Source organism: Papaver somniferum, chromosome 3 (assembly GCF_003573695.1).
Source record: "Papaver somniferum cultivar HN1 chromosome 3, ASM357369v1, whole genome shotgun sequence".
NCBI lineage: Eukaryota > Viridiplantae > Streptophyta > Magnoliopsida > Ranunculales > Papaveraceae > Papaver > Papaver somniferum.
This window is the reverse complement of record NC_039360.1, coordinates 71,040,625-71,055,029: the sequence shown is the minus strand read 5'-3', so window position 1 is coordinate 71,055,029 and position 14,405 is coordinate 71,040,625.

Genomic DNA, 14,405 nt, shown 5'->3' with positions numbered 1-14,405 from the left:
CAAAAACTGAAAGATAGTTATAACAGGACTGGGAAGACTAGTACCTTGTTAGCTCTTCGCTCATACACAGATGAGGTAAGAAATATTCTCTTATGATTTTAAACAATACTGTTGCTTTCTTTCTTATTTCTATCTGTGTGGAAGATTATTGCTGAAATAGAAGAACCTGCCAATGTTGCGAAGACTGGTGATAAAGCAAAGGTGCTCTTCGCAAAAACCAACTGCTCCTCCTTCAAAGAAAAGAATCCGTTCTTCCTCTCCTTCAAATATTCCTTCTCATGAAAACTCGAGAATGATGAGGATGATGAGGATAATGATGACCTTGCTGCAAATGAAGATTCTCCATCTGAATCTTCTATGGCTAAGCTCTCTGGCCTCTTTTCTGATTCTTTGCAAGGAATGGGATAGTCAATTCGCTAACACCTGTAAAGCTCGCTACAATTTGCGATGTTCCTTTGTTGGATGGTGATAATTCTCTTCGTGGAGTTTCTAGATCAGTGACTCCCAATTTCCTGCATTCTCTTAATAGTCTGGTATGCTTTCATCCTTTTACTTCTTCATTGTTGTAACTCAAAATCTCTTTCTATTTTAATACTTTTTATATTTCTCGCAGGTGGAAAAGCTTCTTTCGCTGTTGCCTCAGATCTAGAGAGGAGACGCGAAAATCTTGAAAAGAAGAATCTTCAATTTCGCACAAAGAATGAGGAACTGGAAGCTGAAGTCAAATGTCTTCGCGAGAAAAACAGACAACTAGAAATTGATTCTTCTTCGTATAAGAACAAAATCTCTAGTCTTCAGCAAGCTAATAATCAGCTCTATGGTATGTTACTTTTCTCCTTTCCTTTCATTCATTCATCCTGTTGTTTTATCTTATTTAATTGATCCTTTTTGCAGACATTTATGGTCTTTCTGATGAAGCTACCATTCTTCGTTCATTTCCTAATGCCTTGGATAATGATACCCTTCTTGAGCGTCTTAATAAATCTTTAAATAGTTTCTCAAATGATAAAATTTCATCTCTTTCTCTGAATGAACTAAGATCCAAATTTCGCCTCTTAGAAATTGACCATAGATCTAGTTTAGGCTTAGCCAACCGATTTAAGCGTCTCTTTCTTAATTCTAAAGAGAAAATCAATGAGCTAAGAACCAAAATTAGCGTCTCATAGATGATAAGGATCGCATCTCTGATCAAGGTGCTAAGGCTTTGGCGAAATTCCAAGAGACCCTTCTTGAAGTTCAACTTGAACGAGATGAAGCTAACCGCAAGAATACCGAACTCTGCGAAAAGAAAACCAAATTCGTTCTCGTCTTCTTATAAGTAATGAGGATGAATTTTGGGCGAAAATCTTAGACGATGCCAGAAAATTTAGGTGTAAATGTTAGTCTCCAAGTTGAGCATACAGCCTTGATTAGAGATATGATTTATGACATAGAAGGTTATTAACTGTTCTCCAATACTAATCTTTTGTTTCTTATGAATTTTCATCAAGTTATTAATTGATTGCCTTTTGCTCGCAGATTCTGAAAGTAGATATCGCAAAAGGATTGAGGAACTTGAAGCTGAAAAAGTGGAACTCGCAAAGAATCTTTCTTCTCGCAACGACAAGTATTCTAGATTAAAGAATCAAATCAAGATCACTGTTGCGAACTTTAAGAATGATGCTATGCATTTTCGCAATCAAACTATTCAAATGGTTTGTGATGACCATAGTATTCCTCATTCTGATTATCCTTGTATCTTGGAGGAGATCCCAAAGAACATTCACAGTCTGATTATTTCTGATAGCGAAGCTGATGGTGAAGAATCTGATGGTGATGAAGGTTCTGATAGAGATGAAAGTTCTGATGCAGACGAAGAAGGGAACAAGTCTGATGAAGATGATGAAGGATCAACCAAGAAGTAGTCTTTGATTATTTATTTAATCTTATGTAATACTTGTACATTTATTCCTCCTTTCTGTATATTTGCGAATTCTTTTGGTTTTACATATTCCTTAATATATGAGTTTCTTTCATTTTGACCTGCATTCATTAAAACAATTCTTCCTTGCAATATGGTTAATCAATATAATCATTATTTTTTTATTTTTTGTGTAAATCTATCATGTGGAGACAAATACCATTTCTAATTTCATTCATTCCCATACTTGCCTCTGTGATTTGTATCCAAATGAGAGATTTTGCAGATTTTTCTTATTTTGTGCCTCAACTTCGCAGTTGTTTATTTATAATTTCGCAATCTTATGCGAAGTGAATTTTGATTCTTTTCAAAATCTCACTCCTGTGTGGTCTTATTTTTCCTTCCTAATTAAAGATCTTATTATGCCACCTCTTGTCATTGCGACAAAATCGCAGGACGTTCTTGCACTTTCATGCAAAAACCCATTGATCTTGCCTTAACTTTTTCTTTTGTATTATGGCCTCTTCAGGAATGTTGCGACAATATGATAGGCCTAAATATTCTTGCGAAAATAAATCCCCATGACATTGCCGTCCTGCGATATTCTTCCGAAAATAAAGCCTCATGACATTGCCGTCTTGCGACGAAATCGCAGGACGTCTTCCCACTTTCATGCGAAAACCCATTGATCTCGTCTTATCTTTTTCTTTTGTATTATTGCCTCTTTAGGATTGTTTCACAAATATGACAAGCCTTAATACCCTTGCGAGTAAAAAGCCTCATGACATTTGCGTCTTAAGTCACTTATCAGCTCCCTAATGGAGGGTGCCACCCTTATCTTCCCCCTGGTTTCCCCTTCAAGGAGGCGTACTTCTACCATACAAGGTTATCTCCTCCCATCCAGTCTTAACAACAACCAGTTGTTTTCGCAGCTTCTTATCCCTTTTACCTATAGGGCTTATGGTTACGAGACTGTCAGACTGCACCCTAAGTGGGGTTTTCTTCGGGCCGAGTGCAGTATAAGTCAAGACTTGTCAAGAATGACAAGGTACGCTTCAAACGCCCCTGGCACTCTTGACTCAACCGTGTACCTCGGCGCCTTGATCAGATTCTGCACTCCTTGGGAGGGTCCTTATTACCTTAGCCACCCAACCTAAATCATATGCTTAAGCTGAGAATCCAAGGTGCCTCTCCCAGATGGGCTTTATTGACCCCAAATCTCCATGACTCAGGTTCCGGTGGAGGTGTAGACTTTCCCTGAGCCATGCAACAAGTACCCCCTTATATGACGTACTTTAGGTCTTACATTTTCCTCTTGCGAAATTGTGTTCGCGAACTAGGGTGTACGCCATAAAAGTCGCCTCCTTTCTCTTTTGTCATTGTTCTCTGATTGTCTTTTGTAGAATTCATTATCTCTGCGAGATCTTGCACATCATCATATTGTATTTGCAGTTCGCAATCTCAATTTTGTCATTCAATAAAATGTATTTTTGAGAATTTTATTTATTGCGAGAGTGTCGCAACAAATCAAACATTCATACATTACCTTTGATATCCTCTGCTTCTTTGTCATTTTCTGCTACTGTTTCCTTGATAGTGGTATGTTCACCATTTTTTTTTATTGTAAGTTACCATTAGTTTTGCAAAATCTCTTATTCTTTTCTTTCGATTGCATCCACCATCAACCTCTCACTTCTTTGTGTCTCTTTGATTTTGTGTCGCCAATTTTCCTTCTTGTTTGCTCTTCCTTCGTAAGATTCTATCTCAGTTTCGTAACACCTCTTTTCTTCAACCCAATCTCCCTTTATGATTCCTACACCGCTGGGGTGTGAGAATTTGATGCACCGGTGGAAAGTTGAAGCTACACCTAGAATCCCATGTAGCCAAGGTCGACCAATTAATGCATTGTATGGTGATTCTACATCAACGACACAGAATAGGATTTCAGAAGATATTGCCTTCAATGTAATTTGCATAGTAACCTCCCCTTTAGGCTTGTTGGCAGTACCATTAAAACCATATATCGTATATGTTGATGGTATAAGATCATCATCTCTTCCTCCCATAGTTTTATAAGTATGATAAAATAAGATATTCATAGAGCTTCCAGTATCGATCAGAATCCTATTAATTGCCCATGAATCTTCAGCTTCATCATCCTCATCTTCTTTCGGTTTTGGATTAATTTCTAATTTTACTACCAATGGATTATCATGTACCTCTTCACCTTCGGGGATTTCTTCTGCGGTAAAAGAAATAATCTGTTTCTGCCATTCCTCTAGTGGTGAGATTTTCGCAATGTTCATAACTTCTCTTCCATCATTATCTCTTGAGAACACTCTACTCAAAACATTGTCATGAAAATCTTCAATTGTACTGTATGAATATACGATAGAGTGACAGAATAGATTCTTTTCTTTTGTACCAACTTCTATGAAGAATGTTTCCTTCTTTTTCATCGTGTTTACTTTGTGATGTTCTGGTGGTGGTGGCAATGGTTGATATTGTGGGTGCCCTACCAAAAAGTGGTTTAGTTTTCCTTGATCTATCATTCTCAGAATAATTCTTTTTACATTTCTGCAATCATTTGTAGTATGTCCATGAAAATGATGATAAGAACAAAACTCATGACTTCTGTGGTTTGGAGGTGGTTCCGTTCCCATGTTCTATGGTGTTGGTATATTCTCCATCAAAATTATAGCTTCCCATATTTTCTCTACACTTGCATTTAGAGGTGGCATCTTGATTTCTTCCCATACTACCTTGTGACCTCCTTGTTCTCTATTATAGTTTTGTCTTTGACCTCCATAAGTTTCTTGTGGCTGATCGAGTATTTGAATCTTGTTATTTCCACCACGATTATATAAATTTCTTTCTCCTTCATACTCTTCTTGATCTCGGCTTCCCATAGCCGCCAGTTTCTGTTGATTGTTACCCGTCACCTTCTCTTGTTTTACTTGCGAAGTGTTCGCCACTGTGTTTATTAGCTTGGGTAATAAGCTTGCATTCGCTGTTTCTGAACTGGTGTTCGCAACTGGGTATGATTCCATTTCATTTTGCCTTTCCTCTAGAGAAATATATTCTTCTTGAAGTTCTCGCAATTCAGTCATTGTGATCGTATTCTTGACTCTGAAAATTTGGATATACAATAGGTTGGTTGCAAACATAGCATTAATAAATGATAATATAAGATATCTCTCATCTACACGGCCAGCCATTTCGCTACACATAGTCCTCCATCTTTTAGTTAGGTGCTTCAAACTTTCGCCAATCCTTTGTTTTAATCCAAACACGTCTTCAATACCAGGTCGCGAAGAATTATTACTTATATATGCCCCCAGGAATGTAGTCTGCAAATAATTGAAGGATGTTATTGTATTCTTTGGTAGACCTTCGAACCATTTTAACGCCTCCCCTGTTAAGCTGGATGCGAAATATTTGCATAATATAGCATCATGATTTTCCCATTGCAACATGCACCTCACGTAGGCTTTAATGTGTTGAATTGCACAAGTTGTTCCATCAAAAATACTGGTTAATGCGGGCAAATTGCATTTCGTTGGTATTCCTCCTAGTTGTACTTCCCTTGTAAATGGAGTTTTCGCAGCTTCTTCTATAGCTTCATCCAATTGTCTTCTACCTACTTCTCCTCTATTGTTTAGCATTCCTCTCATTTCTTCTAACTCTTTCAAGATTTGTTTATTCACACATGAATTTTGATCCGTTGGTCTTTTTAATTTCGCTTCCCTTCTTCTGCGTTCATGTATTTCTTCTCTCGCGAAATTTTGCATTTCTTCTTCATTATCCTCATCTCGTCTTCTTCTGCGAGTCTCTTCTTCATCTCTATCTTGAATTCGCATATGATTATGTCTCTCATTTTCCCCTTCATGATTTTGTTCATTTCTTATTAATTCCATTTGCTGTCTTTCAGTCATCCTTTGTATTCTATCATACTCTTCATTGATATTACCGTTATTCCGGTTTTGTGTACGCCTTCTTTCTCGATTGTCGTGATTTTTCTGGCGAATTGTCTCCTGAAGCTCTTGTTCTTCCATTTCCGCTCTCAATCTTTCACGTTCGCAAATTAAACGTGCTTGTTCAGCATAATGTCTTTCAATTTCTTCTTCAATCGTCTGTTGATTTCTTTGAGTTTCACTTTCATGTAAAATTCTCCTTCCTTCCTCTCGATTTCCTTCGCTATCTTGGTCATTTCGTCCTTGACGTTGTCCGTTCTCTTGATTTCTACCATTTAGCCTATCATCAAAAGTTTCATTTTGTGGAACGTAACGATCATCAGTTCTTTCTCTATTTTCGCGATATTCTTCATTAGGATTTGATATTTCTTCTTGAATATTGTTTCCAGCATTAATTGTGGGTGAGTTTCGCCTCATTTCTCTTGTAGTCGATCTTGAATATATTTTTGTAATACTTCTCGATCTTCTACTCTGTAGTCTCATATTTTCCATCCTCAATTCGTGATTTTGCCTTGTTAAATTCGCACGTTCTTCTGCCTCAGCTCTTCTTTCTTCGTGTATTCTTCGTCTCAACGTTTCTAACGCTCGAATTTCCTCATCTCCATGAATTATTCCTTCATCTGCTTCTTGATTTCTCTCTACCTGTCTATGGTTTCTGGTTTGTTGCTCTTCTTCTACTTCTTCTGCTGAATTTGATTGCCAAGTGTGTATACTCACCCTATCATAATCTGTATTCCTCCCTTGTACTAGTGTTTGTTGAACTGGTGGTTGAATTTGATTTTCTCCATTATTTCTCATTCTAGTAGATTCTCCCATTTCACTTCTTTCCCTTCCAGAAATTCTCTTGCTTCTTCTAACAGTAGTTGGTTGTTTTGATGTATTTCTTCTTCTAGCCATTCCTTCAATGTTAACGAATTGCAAGAAATTATGTAAAATTCTTAATCAATCACTCCAAATCTTCACAAATCTCAATATTAATCTTCAATTTTTTCTAGAATAATCTTCAATCATCCCTGTTTCTAGCGCCATTATGTAGTTGCAGGAAATCCTACACTACACCCCTCATATGATTTCATTAACATTCAACTCATTTTAGATTAACAATCTTAATTTTATTGATGAATCTTTGAACAACCTTACAAGAAAAGATAAAGGAATTGGGAATAACCACTGCTCTAGATTTTCTCTCTCCTATTTACTTGTTTCTTACTCAAAAAAAATGATCTCTCCCTTCCTTTACAACTGAACGACTATTTATAGGGAAGTATATAGTGGATGACAGCTAATCTGTCCTTTATTTTCGGATATGTCTTGCGACATTCTCGCAACCTTACAAATGTTAATCTCGCAAAATCTCTTATTTTCGCAGAACCATCACATTTTTCTCATGATTTTAGCTGACATCGTTTATTATGTCATTTCTGAAATTATTCTGCGACGCTGTTGTGTTGTGTTGTTGATAATTTCGCTGAGGCATTATTGCTGCGAGATTCTGATCCTACATGCGTTGTATCGATCAGTTATGAAATCCAACCTTTGGTTGTTGATTGGAAATTGACTGATCCTTGGATATTGGTCTTTGGTACCATCCAAGTTTATATCTCTCTTGTATTTGATAAAAACTCACAGATTTCTATTTGCTTGAGTATAGATAAAATCGAGAGATAGAGATATTAACTCCTCGATATACTTTTTATTAAGATTGAGTCTGACTGTCTAGTTGATTCTCTTAAAAGTATATTCGAGTTAGTCCATACAGATTGCTAATCGAAATATTGGGTGTGCTTGTTAGACCCCCGCCTTTTCACCTCATGTGTGATACTAGTTGCGACTAGGGTCGATTCTCCTTTAACCTAGGTTTTTCCTAAAACCATTATAGGTTAACGACTTAAAAATTTCATTGATATTCTGAAGAGAGGCCCAAATATTTTCTCTGTAGTTGCGTGTTCTGATCTTACTTTGTTTTATCGTATTGAGTGCTATATTCTCTAAGATTTGCTCAAGATTTATCTCTGATAGGTAAGATATAAAAATTAATCACAAAGATCTTCGTCTAATTTTTGTAATTCCATAATAACTTGTTCTACTACCATATAGTTAAGTTATTGTGAGGTGATTGATATTTCTAGGTTGTTCTTCGGGAATATAAGACAGAATTATCAATTGGTTCATGTTCACCTTGATTTATCAAAAGACGGAACAAAACTTCGTAGGCATTTCTGTGGGAGACAGATTTATCTATTAAAATATACTTTTCTGTGGGAGACAGATTTGTTTATCAAGTCTTCGAATTTGGGTCGTAGAAACTCTCAGTTGTGGGTGAGATTAGATAATGGAATCAAGTGCGTAGAGTCCTGCTGGGATTCAGAGGCGTAAGGAACGCGACTGTACCTTAATTAGTGTGAGATCTGTTAGGGCTCAACTATATTCCAGTCCGAAGTTAACTTGTAGTAGGCTAGAGTTTGTAGCGGCTTAATACAGTGTAGTGTTCAAATCTAAACTAGGTCCCAGGGTTTTTATGCATTTGCAGTTTCCTCGTTAACAAAAATTCTGGTGTCTGTGTTATTTTTTTTCCGCATTATATTTGTTTATATAATTGAAATATCACAGGTCAATTGGTAAATCCAACCTTTGGTTGTTGATTTAAATTGATTGACGCTTGGATATTGGTCTTTGGTACCATCCAAGTTAGTTCGCATATTGATCCGGCTCACAGATTTCTATCTGTTCGATTGCAGATTGATTTTAGAAATTGAGATATAACTCTTGGATACTTTTCCGTGATTGAGTCTGACTGTCTAAGTTTCTTCTCTTGGAATTGTATTGGAGTTGTCCATACAGATTGCCTAAACGAAATATTGTGTGTGGTTGTTAGACCCCCGCTTTTTCAATTGGTACCAGAGCATGCAAACATGTTTAAGACCTTATAAATCTGTGTTTGAAGCAATTTGACTCTACGGAGAATAGTGTTATCTCAAACAATGCATCACTAGTTCAGAAACGTTTTGACTTGGTTTAAAGTTTTGTTTTCTCCTGAGAAATCTCTCACATCTTCTCCACTATCTGAAACTGTGTATAACTAGGAAACACGCCTAGATGAACAATTGGATGATCTTTCGTATGAAAGTGATTTAGACGATGGATACGATGTTGATGAGGAAGTCTCGCAATACATCAAGCTTTTTGACCATCACATAAAGAAATAGAAGTCAACATCTTGCTTAGCTGAGTTTCTGACTCCTCTCTATCTAGAAAACAAGAAAATGAGAAAACTCTTTAAATGTTACGATCATGGATATAATCTCTTACAATCTCTACTTAAAGATCGTGTGTGTTCAAAGAATTCTGAATGTGAAAATCTTCGTCGAAATATCTATTTATTGAGAGAAGAACTTGCTGAATCTGAAGCTAGATGTAACTCTCAACAAAGTTGTTTTAAAGACAGAAAAAACGTTTTTCTCTCACAAGAGAAACAATTGGAGGGTGAGCTTTCTGCTGCTCAGAACAAGGTAAATGTGCGAGAAGAAAACTTGAAGAAGTTTAATCTTAGTTCAGAAAAATTATCCACTATGCTGGGAGCATGTAAGAAATGCCGTGATACACGAGGTTTGGGCTATGAAGGAATAGACGCTCCAAGCAGTAGTGTTTGAGGGTAAAAACTGATTCTGCTGTTTTTGGTAAATTTGGGTGTATTGATGAGAAACAAATTCAAACCCTGATCAAATGTACTGCACATGTGTACTTTTGAGTTCGAGAGATTAATCTGTAAGACTCTAGGCTAAACCAAGAAATGTCCGTTCCAGATTCAATTCGGTTACAAAGTGAAGGAGAAGGGTTGATCTTAGGGAGGGAAGCGAAGAAGGTGTTTGAGATCAGAATGTTGAATTATGAAGGTGTGGCTATTTTATGACTTGTATCAGAAAAATGGTTTTTTTCTACTTGTGTTGATAGAAGTTGTTGTTCTCCTTTGTCGAAATAGGTTGAAAACCTATTTATACAAGTCATTTGAGCGCAACCCTGATCTCGTAGGAATTGGAGAAGATTAAGTAGTGGAGTTTTGTAAGAGTTGGTGATCATCACGTGGTCACACCTTCACCCACTACTCTCATCGTTGTTAACCGTTTGTCATTTCCTGACACGTTCTCGTAATGGGCGCGTTGCACGCCGTACGCTGTAAACCGCCAAACCAATACCCCAGTAAGTATCCCCCGGTTTGTGGGATGTTTGATGTCTCGAGTAAGTGGGTAAAGTCGCGGGACTTTCCACAAAGAATAACATATGCTGCTATTAAGTTAAACAACTAAGTTGTTTATGAGGCCGATATAAAATATCGTATGTATTCGATGAACATAAAGCATCGCCTTTAAGCAGCTCAAAATAATCGATGTGCATGAAGCATCGTTGTTTTAGAGCTCGATTGAATAAGTCACGGATTGGGCGTATTAAAAGAGGTAGCATGGCTGGCCATCTTTGGGTGATTGTTTGGTAGCCCTAGGGACAAGCTATTGCTTGATCAATCGCTCCTTGTGAAGGAGGGGTGACCGATGATCACCATGCTACTTTGCTGGTTTTCTGAAAATAAATCTACATCATCCAACTAGGCTAGCAAAGTTGGATAGACGAGATGATTTGCGGCAATTACATATTGTCGTTGATGTAATTTAGGGTTTTAGGGGCCGTGCGGCCAACCCCTCTTTGGGCGAGCGATTCGAGGCATAAAACTCTAGTTTGAGAAGGCCGGTCGGCCACGTGTAAAGATGGGTCGACGGTGATCACATTGACATCTTCGGGGCCGCCCGAAATTAGACCTAGACCTCTCGACTAGGCCGGCGAAGATGGATGGTTGTGATCGATTTGCGATAGTAGTGTGTTTCCGCAAACGCCAATTAGGGTTTCGAGACGACCACATTCACCCTGGTTCGATCAAGCGGTTTGATGTGTGATTGACTTCCTTTGGGTAAGTCGATAGAATGGGAATAAAGTTGGGCCGGTGGTGAACTCATGTGCACCTCCTTGATCGTCTGAAACGCGATTTAAGCCGTCCAACTAGGCTGGCTAAGTTGGACGGACACGATCTATTTGCGACAATTGTATACTGCCGCGACCCAAATTAGGATTTTGGAAACAACGTGTTTGCCCTAGTATGGGTAAACGATTTGTTGCTCTACAGACTTGCGACGGGCAGGTCGATCGACCAAGGGAGATGCTGGGTCGCCAATGGACACGCTAGCACTTCCTTAATCGTTTGCAGGAAAATCCGAGCCGTCCAACTAGGCTGGCGAAGTTGGACGGTCGGGATGTTTTTAAGACCGTTTTGGACAGTCTAGCTCGTTTGAGCTCTCCTTTTCAACAGCGCGATCACCCATGTTAGGGTTGGCGTTCAAAGGCATTGCGTGTGGAATAAATGGATCTCGACCGGCTGTGATGCTAGTGGGCCCGCCGGTGGTCCTCATGATGGTCGCCTAGTTCCACTGGGAGTGGGTTAGGCTTGTTGAATCACGCGGCCAAATCGTGTGGCAGTGATCTTTTCTAAGATTGATATTAACAGTCTAGATTTTCCTCAAGGAATTCAAGCGTGTTCGATCGAGCTAACTTAAAAGTGCATCGATACAAAATCTCTTTTTCAGAGAGTGATGCAGCCTATGTGGGTACTTCCATGCAGATCTCAATACTGACACTTCGGGAGACTGATGCTACTCTGATGAGAGTGAATATTTAATCGTCATGTCATGTCAATATTGAGAGTTCGGATGGGAACATAGCGTAGGAAAATACTAGGCAAGTAATGCATTAGCGAATAACGCCGGTGGAAGATAAAATTCACATAATATTTGGGATTGTTGTTGCACACACCATTCTTAATAAATTTCATATATACAAATATATTGAATTGCTCAATACATATGTGAGCGAAGAGGATTAAGCACTCATTGCTTTTAAATGACTTCTGTTCCTTTGCAGGATGACAACGCATTAAATACAGGGTTTATGATTTTAGCCCTTGAACTGAAAACCACCATCAACATTAAGTCCCCTACTTAGTACGTAACAGTGACATTGTTGTGGGGTAAGCACTAGATGGTAACAAATAAAGATAAAACTTATGAGACAAAGTTAGATGTTACCAGGAGAGATGGGTCGGCCTGTCCTTGGAACATGTCAGTTCAAGAGGCGTCCAGGTGAGCGTTCCCCTAGCATGATGTTTGTTGGCTCTAGGTAGATTAGGCATACAGTTGGTTGGGATCTCAAACTATTCATGACAACGTCATAATCCTCGACTCTGATGTGGATGAGCCCTATCATGAGGAATATCCTTAAAAGGCTGTTGAAGCAATTTTTGAAAAAGATGTTGAAGCATCTCCCAAAGAGAACGCTGATGTAGCTTCCAAAAAGCGTGTTGAAGCGGCTCTAGAGGATGTTGAAGCGGCTTCCTGAGAGGATGTTGAAACAACTTATGGAGAGGACTCTAGTGAAGGTGCCATTGGCCCTGGCGTTGATGACACTTCTTTGATGTTTAGTAGTCTTTGTTTCATGCGGCTGGAGCCAGGGCTTGATCGAATAATAATCCCTCATTCATACTGCTTTTATCACTGGGGACTGCGCCACCTTTAGATTCAGTGCTTCCCACTTCGTGAAATGATTTCCAAATTTCGAAAATTGCACAATGAAATGGACAGAAACTCCTCTAGGGATTATGTCAGTGAAAAAGAGGCGGTGGTCGAGAAAACCGTCTCAATGTTGAAGCAGACTGCTTTTTGGGATATCTTCAAGGACTTCGTTCCAAGCGACATCTTTTGAACCTGTCTTCTAAATCTTGGATGGTTGTATGGAATGAGATACGATGAGCGGTCCCCAGTTACACTTCAGATTCGATGATGTGGTTGGATATGTGAAAATATCTCCGACTTGTACTTTTGGAGTCTTTGATGCACATGTATGTCTTCATGTTGAGAAATTTATGCGGCTCGTAAAGCTTCAACAGTGATGATGCTGATATTAGAAATAAACCAGTTGAGGGACGTGAAGGGATCCTGTGCTGGCAGTCCCCAGGTGTAATTATCCCGAGCTTATTTTCTCTTGAAAGACGTACTTCCACTGTATTTGCCGGTAAAGTGATTGACGAATTGATGAAGGCGACAATCTTTTGGATTCGTCATTTTTTGATCAATGGGCGGGAGTCGCTCTTGATAGATCTATATTGTATCCAAACTTTTGGCAGGCCATGTACCCCTCCCATAGGAAATTGAAAATCTAAAAACACCGAATATGACTTTGTCGGAGATGTGGTTGTTGATGTGCAGCTTCGTGCAGGCCTTGGGTAGGCATCACGGAGTTATGTGGAATGCATGATTCAGTCGGTCTAGCTTGCTGAGGCGCGACTTTCTTCTTTGATTCTTCATTGATAACAGTGCTTATGGATGGTTGAACCAAATACTGCTTGTCGTTCAGGCGCCTCCCAAACAGGGAGGCGATGATACTCTAACGTTTCATCTTTGAAAAGTGGTAACCTTGTCACGGTTATGACTTCTTGGTTGACCGTCTCTTCTGGGTTGAAACTTGACAGTGAAGGGAATCCGTGTTGAGCCTTAGTCCCCAAGCGTGATTTACATGGTTCTATCTTGTATGGTTGGTGGGTTTACCATAATAAAGATATCGTCATCTCGCCTATGTGACTCTATTACTTCTCCATGGGAAAATAAAATATGCAGAAGTTCGGATTAACTTTGTCCATAGTGGTTGTCGCTATGGTGAAGCTCGGGCTGGTATTAACAAACGGCAACAACGGTTCTTTGCAGCAGTTGTGATCAGAAGAGACTGGCAGGGAGAGGCGTGATAGCTACGGGCACAAACTTGGTAGTCTTCATATAGTGGTGGGGCTTGTCTCGTTATTAGAGGGAGAAGCTAATGATGGATCCGATAGCTTCCTTGATGTTGCTTCATGGAATGGAAAAGTGGGAGACAGTCCCCTGCCCACGAGTATCCACTGAGCTTTCGACTTGATAGATGTTGTCACGCTGGGTTTCTGAGGAAATAATTTGGATGAGAGTTGGAGTTGAACCCTATGTTGATGAGGATCGTACGAGTTACTGATCATGAGGCCGTCTTTGCGTCTACGTTGCGTTTTATAGACGTGCCCTTGACATGGAGAGTCCATATGTACCTCTTAAGTCCCAGGTGCAATCTCCTTTGGTAGCGCAACTACTTCTTCTACGGGAGACGAAATTCTGAAAGCGTCTCTTATTGATGTTGTTTCCGTCGAGCCAGATATGAAATATCTTGGACGTTGTTTTATCATTGTGACAGTTGTGCATGTGGTACTGGAGTTGAGTGGGCGATTTTGGACACGTAGGATGTTGTATCTCGGTGGTTTTCTTCTTGCTGCTTCAGTGAAACTGCTTACAGAAGGTTAAAGGTTGTATTGCCTGTTGGTGAGATGTATGCTTCCAAGAATATCATGAGGCTCTTCATTCCTGGAAGACCTGGATCTTTCTAGCAGGGCAGGTGCTGTTGCAGCTGAGCCTCTAGCAAAG